Below are 13733 nucleotides of genomic sequence, written 5' to 3' on the forward strand. Positions count from 1 at the left end.
TTTTTTTTTTTTTGGTTTTTCTCCGGTACCGGAACCGAACTCACGACCTTGCACTTGCCAGGCAGGCGCTTTGCCGCTGAGCTAAATCCCCAGCCCCTGTTTGCCAGTATCTTATTAAGGATCTTTGCATCTATATTCATTAAAGAGACTGCCCTGTAGTTTTCTTTTTTAGTTGAGTATCTCTCTGTCTCTCCTTTTTTTCTTTTTTGGTCTTTTTGAGACACAGATACCCTATGCAGTTCAGGTTGGCCTTGATCTCACTTTGTAGCCCAGGCTGGTCTCGAACTTGCAACGATCCTCCTGCTTTAGCCTCCAGAGTGCTGGCAGTTGTCTCTTTTAGTTTCATTAAAGATTTTGAGGCTTATTGGCATTAGATATTCCCTGACCTCCTTGTAGAATTAAGTGGTGAATCCATGAGGCTTTTTTTTGGTGGTAGGTTTGTTTATTCCTGCCACAATTTCATTATCTCCTACTAGATTATTCAGGGTTTCTTTTTTTTTTTCTGGAACCGGGAATTGAACTTAGGACCTTGTGCTTGCTAGGCAGGTACTGTGCCGCTGAACTATATCCCCGGCCCCTTATTCAGGGTTTCTATATGTTTTTGGTTTAGTTTTTGTAATCCAAACGTATATAGGAATCTGTCAGTTTCCTCTGAATCTTTAGATTTATTAGAGTACAGGTTTTCTTTTTTTTTTTTAGTACTAAGAATCAAATGCAAGATTCTTGCTCCTGCTAGACAGGGCTGCACCACTGAGCTATGTTCCTGGCCCTAGGTTTTCAAAGTAGTTACTGATCTGGATTTCAGTGGTGTCCAGTGTGATTTCATCTTGCTCATATCTAATTGCATTGATGTGATTTTTTTCTTTCCTTTTTTGGTAAGATTAGCTAAAAGTTTGTCTAAAGCTCCTGAGTGGATATAGAGTGTTCTTGTTCTCCAGAACTTTGGAGTGCATCATTAGGTTTTTTTGGGCCTTTGTGTTGTGGGCATTTGCAGCTATAAACTTTCCTCTTAGAACTGCTTTCATTGTGTTCCGTAGACTGTGGTATGTTTTATTGGTATTATTTGATTCTAGGAATTATCTAATTTCTTCCTTGATTTCTTCTGTGATCCATTTAGTCAGATTCAAGAGGATACTGTATTGTTAGATTTCCGTGTGTGTGCTTAATTTCTGCTTGTTTGTTTTTGTCTTTTTGAGACAGGGTTTCACTATGTAGTTCAGGCTGGCCTTGAACTCACTTTGTAGCACAGGCTGATCTTGAACTCCCAGCAGCAGTCCTACCTCAGCCTCCTAAATGCTGGGATTACAGGCATGTACTGCCACACAGGGCCTTTCTGTGGTTTCTGTTGCCATTGATTTCTATGATCTGATAATACTTATGAGAGAATTACAGTTCTTTTGTATTTACTTAAGCATGCTTTATAGACTAGCATGTAGTTTATTTTGGAGAAAGTCCCATGTGTTACAGAAAAGAATGTGTATTCTGTTGTTGGGTAGAATGTTCTGTAGGTTTTCTTTTTTAATCCAAATGCTTACTCTTTCTAAGAGTAGTTATTTTTATTTGATTATTGTTTGGTTTTTTGCTAAGAGTAGTTATTTTTATTTGTTTATTGTTTGGTTTTTTGAGACAAGGTCTTGCTGTTTTGAATACTCAGCAATCCTCCTGCCTCGGCCTCCTCAGTGCTGGGATTATAGAATGGATCGTCACCACACCCAGCTCCTAAACAGCAGTTACTGCCACCTCACAACTCTTTGTATTCCAGAGAAACAGGTGAGAACAAAGAAACACTGTTCTCATCACCCATAGATGATGACCCATTTTTACTGTGGACAGATTCACACATGCGTTTTCATTTTTCTTGGTAATAAAAAAGATGAGTTTATCAGTAAGAACAATACATGTGTTTCACCTACATCACCTCAGACCTCTCCTGTCCCTCCACCCCTTCCTCTCCTGAGTAGCCCCATACCCCTTCTCCATGATCACCCCAGCTCAGGCTCAGTGAGGTGATGCCTGGCCCTGCCCAGCAGAAGTGGGCCCCCTAAGGGGCTCCTCCCTCCTCCCCCGCAGAGCTGGGGCACCACAGTGACCAGTGACTCTTAGCAGCACCTGTGCTGTCTGGTGTCCCTGTCAGCTCCCAAGTGTGGCTGTGCCCTTTGTGACCACAGGGCCGGCATGGACCCTGGGTGCCCAAGACCCACCATGGGCTTTAAGCACTATGGACTGTAGGTATCTGTTAAGCCCATTTGTTCACCTGTTTGGTTCAACTATGATTGTTGTTTTTTTTGTCTAGTTGATGTATGTCTGACAGTGAGGTATTGAGGTCCCTACTATAATTGTGTTGATATTTATCTAATCTTTTATGTCTAGCAGGATTTTTTTTTAGCATTTGCATTATGAAGTTGGGCACACCAGTGTTTGGTTCATATATGTTAATACTTATACTTATCTCTTCCTGTTGGAGTCCCTTAATATGTAATGACCTTCTCTGCCTCTTTTGATCAGTTTTGACTTTGAAGTACACTTTGTTGGGCTGGGGATACAGCTCAGTGGCACAAGCACTTGCCTGAAGTACACTTTGTCTGAGATTAGGATAGCCATTCTTGCTTTTTTTCATGCTTCCACTACATGGAATATTGTTTTCCATCCTTTGTTTTTTAATCTGTGAGTTTCCTTTTGGATTAAATGCATTTTCTTATATGTAACATACTGTTGAAATTTGTTTGTTGATCCGTTCTGCCCACCTGTGTCTTTTGATTGGGGTATTGAGTCTAGTTGCATTGAGAGTTACTTCTGAAAGGTATTGACATAGTCCTGTCTTTGCATTATTTTCCTGTTGCTGAACTTCATTCACCTTCTGCTTAACTGCCCAACCTGCTTGACATATTCTTTCCTGTGGACTTTTTTTTTTTTTTTTTTTTTTTTTTTGGTTTTTCTCCGGTACCGGGAACCGAACTCACGACCTTGCGCTTGCCAGGCAGGCGCTTTGCCGCTGAGCTAAATCCCCAGCCCTTTTCCTGTGGACTTTTGGGCCTAGTTTCCTTCATTGTTTCTTTATGGAATGTCCTTGAGAATTTTTTGTAGTAGTGCTGGTTTGGTGGTCATGAATTTCTTAAGGTGCTCTTTGTCATAGAAGGACTTCATTTTTCCATCAGTCTTTTTTTTTTGGTACCAGGAACCGAACCCAGGGCCTCATAGGCACTTGCCAGGCAGGCACTGTGCCACTGAGCTACTCCCTGGCTTTCTCCATCAGTCTGAAAGGCAGTTTTGCAGGCTGTTATCAGTCGGGTCAGAAGTTTTCTTTTGGGGCTTGAAGCACTTAATTCCAAGCTTTCCTGGTCTTTAAGGTGTGTGCTGTAATTTTAATGGGTTTACCTGTATAAATGATTTGTTGCTTTTGTCTTAACAAGTTTTAGGATTCTCTCATTTTTGACTTCTTGGAGTTTGACTATGATGTATAATGGAGAAATTCTTTTCAGATTGTGGCTATTCCTATTCTTTACCCCATCCTTGGAAAGTTTTGTGCAAATAGATTTTTTATGTCATTCGTGGTTAGTGTTCTTTGCGTCATGTAACAGCCATTCAATCCATGTTCTTTTGTCCTATATCTCTGAGTATATGGTCACCTGCATCAGCCCTACCTTGTAGTTCTGACACTGTCCTTACCTTCGTCACTTCTGATGCCAAACTTTTGATAGAATTTATCTCCTGGATTTCTTTTTGATTTATTTTGCAAAACTGGTCGTTCTTTTTTTTTTTTGTTGTGTATGTTTTGAGACATACATGGTCTCACTGTGTATTTTAGGCTGGCCCTGGTCTCACTGTGTAGTTCAGGCTGGCCCTGAACTCATTGTGTAGCCTTGGCTGGCCTCAAATTTAAGGCAATCCTCCTGCCTCAGCCTCCCAAGTGCTGGGATTACAGGCATGTACCACCATGTCCAGCTCTTTCATGTTTTCTTTATCATTTATTTAGCTCAGCTAGCTTTTTGTTAGTGTTGCCTGTAAATTCATTGAGTATTTTATTATGTCCATTGTCTGGTTATATCATCTTGGAGCTCACCAAGGACCTTACTGATTTTTTTTTTTGGTCAATGATAGCATTTCGTGTAAGTCAGCGGTTTAGCTTTAGACTTTCTCCCATTCTGTCCCCCGTGGATTAGCTTTGTGGGAGTTGAAAGTTTTTGGAGCTGTTTTGTTGCCTGTTCTCTTGTGTTCCTGTTTGTGTGTGTGTGTGTGTGCACTCACATGCATGAGTGCATGTATTCTGAGGATTGTGAATTGTGTATAATGGAAAAGTTGTTGATAGTATAGAGACTGCTGTAGTGTCTGCTTTCCAGTGATGCACTCTGACTGTGGCCTTTTTGCCTCTGTCCTGAGAACTGACCACCTGCATTAAATTCAGGAAGTGGGGGTGCATTGTAATTGGGCTGGTGACTAGTTTTCTGGAAGTGAATTCCAAAAGTCTTGATGACACAAAGACAAACTATTATTGACATATGATAAAAACCAGTTAATAGTAACAACTTTGCCAACCTGGTAGTAGCAGTGAAATCAGCAACAATAATAGAATCAAAACCAAACTAGATATTCACATCAGAACCAATACAAGCTATCACTATACCTCTCTTAATAATACAAAAGAGATCTTTAATTATAGTATAGTCACAAAGGCAAACCAAATATTGGCATACAGTAAGTATTTAGTAAATCCTGAAACCATGCCACCATTAACAGTAGAATTCAACAATAATAGCATCAAGTCAAGTATCTTACAGTTAATAAAGCTTACTAATAATACTGGTAAAGATGAAGGAAGGGATGGGGAAGGAGAACATGGAAGAAGTAAAACTTGAAAAATAAAAGGAAGATGAGAGGGAGGAGAGAAAACAAGATAGGATCCTATTAAGGAGTAAAAGAAAATTAATATAATTAGATAAAAACAATAGAAAAGAATAAATAAGAAAAAGAATGAAAAAACAGCAAAATAAAAAGCCCTCAAAAAAAAAAAAAAAAAAAAAAAAAAAAAACCCCCCCCCCCCCCCCCAGTATCTGTGTGTTTGTGAATGAGTGCTTTCTGTCCAGGGTCTACTGTATTGGAATATACCAGATATGAGGGAGAGCTAGTGAGTCACTACTAAGAACTATATTGTTTGCTCATTTGTGTTTTTGTCTATGAGTGCTGAATCCTGTTCTGCCTTTCCTGCTGGATGTGTTGGTTAACGGAGTCCATCCTTTGGCAGCTACAAGTTTCTGTGTCCCACTGTGTGTCTCAGTGACCTGTAGGTTTGTGAGGTGCCCCGTACCCCTGCTCCAGAGGTCTCTTTATCTGCACATCCTGTCTGTGGCAACAGTGCAAACCCAGGCAGGCCACCTAGCTCTGTGTTGTATGTAGGCGGTAGATTAGTGGGTGAGAGATCAAGAAGTCATCGAGACTTCATGCCAGCGCTTTTCCTCTCTGAAAGCCACGTAGGACCGGCCTGGTTTCTCAGCTCAGAGGACAGGACCCCATATCCTTCTTGGCCTGATTTGAGACTTCTCAGGGGGCCTATTTCTAGCCTATGCCCGCTCTGCTGCTATCACTTGTGGTCATTTCCCAGCTAGTCACTGGTAGAGCGATCCCAGAAACCCTGAAGTATAATTGTTAGAACCTCGCCAATATGGCGGGTTCCGGCCCTGGATTTCTTCCATGCATAAGGAGTCACTTTTGGAGTAAAACTCTGAACTGTTTTTGCAGTTTACAGTAACTGTGGACTTTTCTTTCTTGGGGCTAGGGCTTCTTGTGGGGTGGGCAGTGCTGCTGGCTGGGTCTGTTGTTTCTTCCTGGAGCTGACAACCCTTTTGCGGGGTTACCTTGTGCTTGCAGAGATAGGGCCTTCTTCCTGAGAGCTGGGGTCTGCATTCCAACTGCTTTGTTCTTTCCTCTGTCATGCTTAATTTCTTTGGTTTCTCTAGTTTCTTGTTTTCCTGTCAGCTTTCTTCTGATTCCCAGAGATCTACTTTTTTTCTTCAAGTCACCAAGTTAACTGTTTTCTTGGTGGTTCCCGGTTCCGGAGAGGCCTTATTTTGCTGCGAGTCTTTACATTTTTCATTTATGTGTTGATTTTTTTGAGACAGTGTCTCACTGTGTTGTTCAAGCTGGCCTTGAACTCACTATGTAGTCAAGGCTGGCCTCGAACTCACATGATCCTCCTGCTTCAGCCTCCTGAGTTTACAGGCATGTGCCACCACCACCCCTGGCCCCTATTCTGCAGTTAATCCCTACCCTTTTTGTTCTTTTGAACTGGGATTTAAACCCAGTTCCTTGTACATGCTTGGCAAGTGCTTTAACGTTCATTCTGTGTATTTCCGGCCCATTTTTTTTGTTTGTTACTGCATTGTGTTAGGGTCTTGCTAGCCTGCCAGGCTGACTTCCAACTTTCAGTCTTTCTACACCACTTCCTGACTACCTGGAAGTTTTTCTTTTCTCTTCTTTTCTTTTTTTTTTTTTGTTTTTGTTTTTCTCCGGTACCGGGAACCGAACTCACGACCTTGCGCTTGCCAGGCAGGTGCTTTTGCCGCTAAGGTAAATTTTTTCCTTTCTTTTGTAAGTCTTGGTATATTTCCCAGGCTGGTGTTGTGCTCAAGTGAGCCTCCTCAATACCTGGGACTGCAGGTGTGTGGCACTGCACCTGGCTGATGTACCTGTATGCATGAATTCTGTTTTTTTTTTTTTTTTTTCTCTAATAATGTCTAAGAAATCATTCCATATCAGTGAACTCCATTCCTCTTTTGAATCAAAGCAGCTTTATCTTTGAACTCCATTGTGCCATAGTGTGTTCCTTCAGCTGTTTTGAGGAAACTTGAAGGTGAAAGGAAGAGCTTCTAATTGTGTCAAATAATAGCTATAAACTGCAGGTCTTGGGACTGAGGTATATGTAGTTCTGTGGTAGAGTGAATGCTTAACATGCATGAGGCCAATGCCTCATGAGGGCCTTCATCTTTACTTAGAGCCAATGCCTGCCACCAAAAAGAAACAAACTGAAATTATTGATGAATTTATAATCACTCAACTATGACATTTTCCTTGTATTCTTTTGTGCAACAACTAAAATTTATGTATGGTGGTTAGAAAGAGGCCCTGGATTCTACTACATATATGCATGGGCACACACACAGATAGTAAAACACATGGATAACAACTTCTGATCATTGTTCTTTTGCTGAGGTATATCTTCTCAGCTTAAGAATGCAGTTGTGAGACTGAAAAAGTCCTTAAGTAAAGCTAATAATTTGTTTAAGTACTGTAGATATTTAAAGTCTCTGATTTGTTTATTACTTCTTTTTGTAACTTTTGTTTAAGGTGAGTCCCAAATCATCCTTTGATAACTGCAGCTGTTTTTGTTATTTTAATAAGAAATCCCTCCAGTCATTTTTAGTTTTACTTCTTTTTTTTTTTTTAAGTTTTGTTTTGCTTTTTTGCTCTTTGGTATTTTATTTTTTGATTTACTCAGCTTAATGGGATCACACCATTCTCTGTTTTGTAAGCAGAGAATTTCTTCTACTTAAAACAGTGTCAGCAAATCCAACTATTAAATATGTACATTAAAACTTTAACAGTTTCATCCATTTACCAATCTCCTTACCCAGTGTACTTTACTGATACTAATAATTAAACTGGGATGTGGAGGGAAAGACACAAAAAGGAAAGAAGAAAAAGAAGGGGATAAATCAGTAAGAAAAGGGGAAAAGAAAAGAAGTATCAGTTGGTAAAAAACAAGAGATTACACTTTGTTGGGATTATTTGTTTAGTTTGAAGTGAGGGCTAATGTTGAGGGGATTTGAGAGAATATTTGTATGAGTAGTGGGAGAGATGTTCAGGGAGGGAAATGTAATTAGATTTTGAAGGAACCTAGTAAGTTTTTGGTACTTATTTTATCTTTGGTCCTCATCCACAATTTTGGTCATGGTTATGCTGTCATACACATGATAGTTACTGTTTGAATTAAGTCAGTGATTGTTATTCTCATTTGCACACATACAAACCCCTAAGTATATATGGCGAGGCATGGTGGCAGACGCCTGTAATCCTAGCACTTGGGAGGCTGAGGCAGGAGGATTGTTTTGAGTTTGAGACCAACCAGGGCTACAAAGTGAGCCCAAGGCCAGCCTGAACTGCATAGCGAGACCCTATTTGAAAAAGACAACCCCCCCACTAAAACAACAAAAAAACCTCACCTATATATTTGGCAGATGAAAGGGGGAAGGAAAGGGAGAGAAGATAAAGGAATACGAAAGAGAGGAAGTGATGAAGAAAAGTGAAAAAACAAAAAATAAAAAAACCCCTCATACAGTTGTCAAAGTACCAAATCAGTTGTCAAAGTACAAAATACATAATCAGAGTCCTTACAGTCTTAATTTATGTTACAGTCTGAGTTCTTTTTGCAGGTCTCCTGTCAGGGTCCCTACCCCCACCTTACTTAATTGCTTGTGAGCAAGGAAGCTTGTGGATTCAGCTGTTTCTTAGCCTGCCTCCAGGGTGCCGGTAACTCTCTGGGTATGGCCTTTGTCTCCATGCCAAGATCCATAAACCTTAGTTTTACTTTTTTTCTTTTTTCCTTAGTTTTACTTTTGTAATTCATTAATAATAATATTGTATCACTACAGGTCTCAGTTTTAAAAGTCAAATATTGAAGGTAATATAGTAAAGGTTTCATTTATTGTGGCATTACTTTGTACAGTTACAATTTTTCAGAACGCATGACATTTCTATCTAAAAAAAACTTTAACAAAATTTCAGTTTGATACATAGCAGTAGAGTCAAACTCATTTTGCATCTGTCCAAGTACAGTTTACAGAAATAAGCTTTATGATGCTGGAAGTCCTATAGTACTGTTTTTTTTGAGACACAGTCTCACTGTGTAACCAGGCTTGCTTTGAACCTGCCATTGCCCTGCTTCATTCTCCAGAGAGCTGGGGTTACAGGTATATTCCATCATACCTGGCTTTCACTTTGTTAATTGTGCAATTGAAGCAAAAATATTTGTATTGAGAATGTGAATATTATATAATTTTTCTTTTAGTGCTTGTACTTTTGGTATCATATCTAAGGTAGCTTTGCACAACCCACGGTGTGAATGTATTTGGTATATTCAGTGCAGTTAGTAGTTGGTTATGCAGTTGATTTTCTCAACCAAGAGGGTGGATTGTTGTTCATAGACATAATAAATGTGAATTTGTGTGTGTATTTGTTTTTTGGTTGTTTTGTTTGTTTCTTTTGGTGATCAGACCTTCTCAGGATGTTTAGTATGAATGTGAATTTGATTTTTGGTTACAAGGATTTGTTGTTTGATTTTGGTTTTGTTTTTTGAGACAGGGTCTTACTATGTAGTTCAGGCTAGTCTTGAACTCACTGTGTTGCCCAGGGTGGCCTTGAGCTCACAGGTGATCCTCTACCTCAGAATCCTGTGTGCTGGGACAATAGGTGTGTGTCATAATGCCTAGCTCAGTTTTTTTTTTGGGGGGGGGTGCGTGTTGAGACAGGTCTTCAGGCTGGCCTTAAGTTCCCTTTGTAGTCCAGGCTGGCTTTGAACTAGCACCGATCCTGCCTCAGTCTCGTGAGTGCTGGGATTACAGGTGTGTGCCACCACGCCCGGCATGCCTAGCTCAGTGAGTTTGACTTTGGCCTTGGAAAGTATAAGCTTTATTTTTTTTTATTTTTTTGGTTTTTCTCCGGTACCAGGAACCGAACTCACGACCTTGCGCTTGCCAGGCAGGCGCTTTTGCCGCTGAGCTAAATCCCCAGCCCCGAAAGTATAAGCTTTAGTTTTGACTCTATGTCAGTTTTTAATAATCACACTGAACCTTAACTACTATGTAGAGAAGTTCAAGTAAAAGTGACACTTACTTTCTCTTGTCATGTTAGGCATTTTTATGTAGTAAAATGTTACGCAGCTTGTTGCATTATGTTATGTGAGGTGTATTCTGAGGGACACAGTCCTGTTTGGTGTAGATCCACTTTTGATTTCAGTAAAAAATTCCCTTTTTAACTATTACTACTTACTGTCATTTGTATATAATTCAAATTCATGCAGTGAATAGAAACATTATGACTTCTGCAACTAACCCATCTGTGGTCTGTTTAAAACGAATTTTACCAGTGGAGGACTGCAGATTTCTTGAGCCTCAGCCAATCCATTTTACCATAAAGAATGGAAGCTCAACTAGTACTGTACTAGAGACTGGAAGTCCAAGATGGAAAGGCTGCATCTAGCAAAGGCCTCATGGTCATAATATGGTGGAAAAGTGGAAAGGCGTGCAGGTTGGTACAGAGGAGGCAGATTTTAGTGAAAATTTTATACAGATTTTTTTTTTTTTTTGAGAGAAGGTCTCACTATGTAGTGCAGACTGGCCTTGAATTCGCTTGTGTAACCCAGGCTGACCTCGAATTCATGGAGGTGCTCTTGCCTCAGACTCCTCTGAGTGCTGGGTCAAGTGTATGCTACCATGTCTAGCTGTATGAGTCTTTTTGGTTTTTTTTTGTTTTTTTTTTTTTTTGGTTTTTCTCCGGTACCGGGAACCGAACTCACGACCTTGCGATTGCCAGGCAGGCGCTTTTGCCGCTGAGCTAAATCCCCAGCCCCTGTATGAGTCTTTATAAACTGAAAATCTGTGGTTATTAAACAGTGAAGCCCTCAGCCCCTGTAGAATCATTGTACTTTTTGTCTCTAGGAATCTATTCTGGGAACCTTAAGAGGAATCATACTATATTTGTCCTTTTGTGGCTGGCTTATTTTACTTATCTTAATGTCTTCATAGTTCATTATCCATGTTGTATAGTGTGTGTCAAGTTTTCTTTCATTTAGGGCCGGGGGTATAGCTCCGTGGCATAAGCACTTGCCTGGCAAGCCTGAGGTCATGAGTCAATTCCCCGTAAAACACCCCCCCCCATTTTTTCCTTTTTAAGGCTGTATAATACTCTATTGTAAGGTAGGTGTGGTAGTGTTGCATACCTATAATCTAGCACTCTGGGACCCAGAGGTGGGAGGATTGCAAGTTTGAGCCCAGCCCAGTACTTCAGCAATTTAGTGAGACCCTGTCTTAAAAAACAGGAAGAGGATTTAGCTCATTGAAAAGATACTGGGTTCACTTCTTAGTGCAGGAAAAATCAAGCAAGCTAACAAAAAACCCTCTATTGTGTGTTGGGTACACTGCATTTTCTTTGTCCGGTTATATGTTGTGGATATTGGAATTGTATTCACCTTTTAGTTGCTTTAAATAATGCTACTGTGAACTTAACTCTACAGAACTTGTTTCCCTGCTTTCAATTGTTTGTGTATAGGCTCAGATTCCTATAGCATTTTATGCATACTTTATAGCCCTTTCCCTAAAGTCATAGTGGTGTGGGAGCTTGAGAGATAAAGAATTGAGTCAATAATTAATAACCTTTTAAAACAGAAAAGCAGTACCAGGCCCAGAGAGGCTCACTGATGAATTCTACTGAACTTTTGTTTGAGAGGGTGTCTGGGTTGTCCAGGCTGGGCTCGAACTCCTGGGCTCAAGTGAATCCCACCTCAAGCATTCTGAATAGCTGAAACTACTGGCACTTGCCTCCACATGTGGCTTTCTGCCAGTGAAAGAGAAATTATACCACTTCTTTACAGTTTCTTCTAGAACATAGAAGCATAGGGATACATCTCAAATGACTCTGAGGACAGCATTGCCCCAATATCAAAGTAGGACAGACATTACAAGAAAGGAAAACTACAGACCAGTATTTCTCCTGAATAGAGATGCAGAAATTCTCCACAAAATACTAGCAGATTACCAGGGAGATCCCTCAGTGGCACAGTGCCTGTCTGGCAAATGCAAGATCCTGAGTTCGATTCCCGGTACCAAAAAATGAACTGTAAAATACTAGCAGATCAAATCCAACAACATGTAAGAATTATACAGGGTGACTGAGTCAGATTTATTACAGGTTTATAAGGCTGGTTCAATATTCACAAATTAATTAATGTAACTGAGGGGTGATAGCTCAGTGATAGAGCACTTGCTTAAGGTCTGTTATGGTTTGGGGCTTTTATTTTACAAGGGAACAATATAATACAGGACACATACTTTGTAAGATTATTTATAATAGTCACCCAAAGAATGATACACAAGACAGTGCAGGAAATCTTTCCACATACTAGGACCAAGGAATCTAGCCGAGGGCCTGGATTCCATAGCAATGTCCTGCATGAGTCTAGCTGAAGACCTAGAGCTCATAACAATGCTTCCCACGAGTTCAGCTGGAGGCCCAGAGCCCATAACAATATCTCGTGCAGGCCTATTTCACAGATCTGGGCAGGGAAGGCCCAAAGGTGGAATCTAGGAAGTCTGTGGCAGCGGGATGAAGGATCTGTGCTAGCAGGCTGAGGGATCTGCACTGGAGCCAGGAAGCAACGCACAGAGTAAGAACCAGAGCTCCCCTGAAAAGTACCACAGCCATCCTCAGCAACAGTGAGGTCCTGAGCTCCTCTGATGGTCAGGACAGCTGAGTTCCCATCAGGACAGCCAAGGCGACAAGCTTCTCCTGGTGACTGGGTAGTGCACCATTTTCCCCTCTGGAGCCAGGAAGCGATACTCAAAGTGAGGACTAGAGCTCCCCCAAAGTGAACCAAAACCATTCTCAGTGCCAGCAAGGTCCCGAACTCTTCGGAGGATGAAAACAGCCAAGTTCATCAGGAAGGCCGGCATGACAATCTCCTACAAAAGAACCAACAGCTTGTTACAGCTTCTACCAGCCCCCAATAGCCTTCCTCAGTTCCCAACAGCCTCCTTTCTTCTCCAGGTCTGCCTCTTATGCTGCTGGCAACAATCCTCAGGTGGACCTCCCACACCCAACACCTCGCTTACTCGGTTCAGCTGGGGGTTGTAAGTTGACCACCAGTTGTCAATCCACTATAGGGTCCTCAAAGTCATTGGTTTGAGCTCCCACAACACCCCTATTGCCATGCACAGAATGAGGAGAGAAGAGTTAATTAAAATTATTTGATCATATCAATACATGAAGAAAAAAAATTTGACAAAATCTGATCTCTTTTCATGATAAAATTGATCAGCAAACTAGATATAAAGGAAAATATCCTTAAATTGATGTGGGACAGCCACAGAAACCCTGTGGGAGCATCAGAGTCAGTAGTGAGGACCTAGTGTCTCTTTAACTTCTGCATCTATGTTTAGGAACAGGCGAAGGATGTCCTTTCTAACCGCTCCTTTTCAGTATTGTCCTGGAAGTCCTAGCTAGTGGGATAACAAAGAAAAGGACAGATATTTAAATGGAGATGAATTAAATAAGAAGAAAAACAAACTCTTTGTTTACAGATGACATGATGGTCTGTAGAAGATCTGATAACAAAAACAACCCTGAAACTAAGTGATTAATTATAGCAAGGTTTCAGGATACAAGCAAATCAGTTGCTTTCTTATATACCAGCAATAGACAGTCGGAGTTTTGGAATTAAAACCACAATGCCATATATATATATATATATGTTTTTTATTATTATTATTGTTATTTGTCTTTCTGAGACAGACTATGCAGTTCAGGCTGGCCTTGAACTCACTGTGTAACCCAGACAGGCCAAACTCGTGATCCTACCACAGCCTACCAAGTGTTGGGATTACAGGTGTGTGCTACCACTTCCAGTGGGGAAAATAAAATATTTTATTGCTTTGTTTTTGTATCTTTAGTGGGCTGTTCAAACAGTTTC

General features: G+C 40.6%; 1 protein-coding gene across 10 annotated transcripts in view; it reads left to right on the forward strand.

The window, feature by feature from the left end:
• The window catches only part of Wdr33 (WD repeat domain 33), a 100912-nt gene that overhangs the window by 7768 nt on the left and 79411 nt on the right, over nt 1-13733 (forward strand). The window contains exon 1 of one of the 10 annotated variants that reach the window (XM_013521041.1): nt 9601-9612. The exons of the other annotated variants lie outside the window; for them this stretch is intronic. The gene's annotated coding sequence lies outside the window, so the exon portion shown is untranslated. Of the gene's footprint in view, nt 1-9600; nt 9613-13733 lie in introns of those variants that run through there. 10 annotated transcript variants of the gene reach the window in all.

Source organism: Chinchilla lanigera, unplaced genomic scaffold (genome assembly GCF_000276665.1).
Source record: "Chinchilla lanigera isolate Chin_1 unplaced genomic scaffold, ChiLan1.0 scaffold00058, whole genome shotgun sequence".
NCBI lineage: Eukaryota > Metazoa > Chordata > Mammalia > Rodentia > Chinchillidae > Chinchilla > Chinchilla lanigera.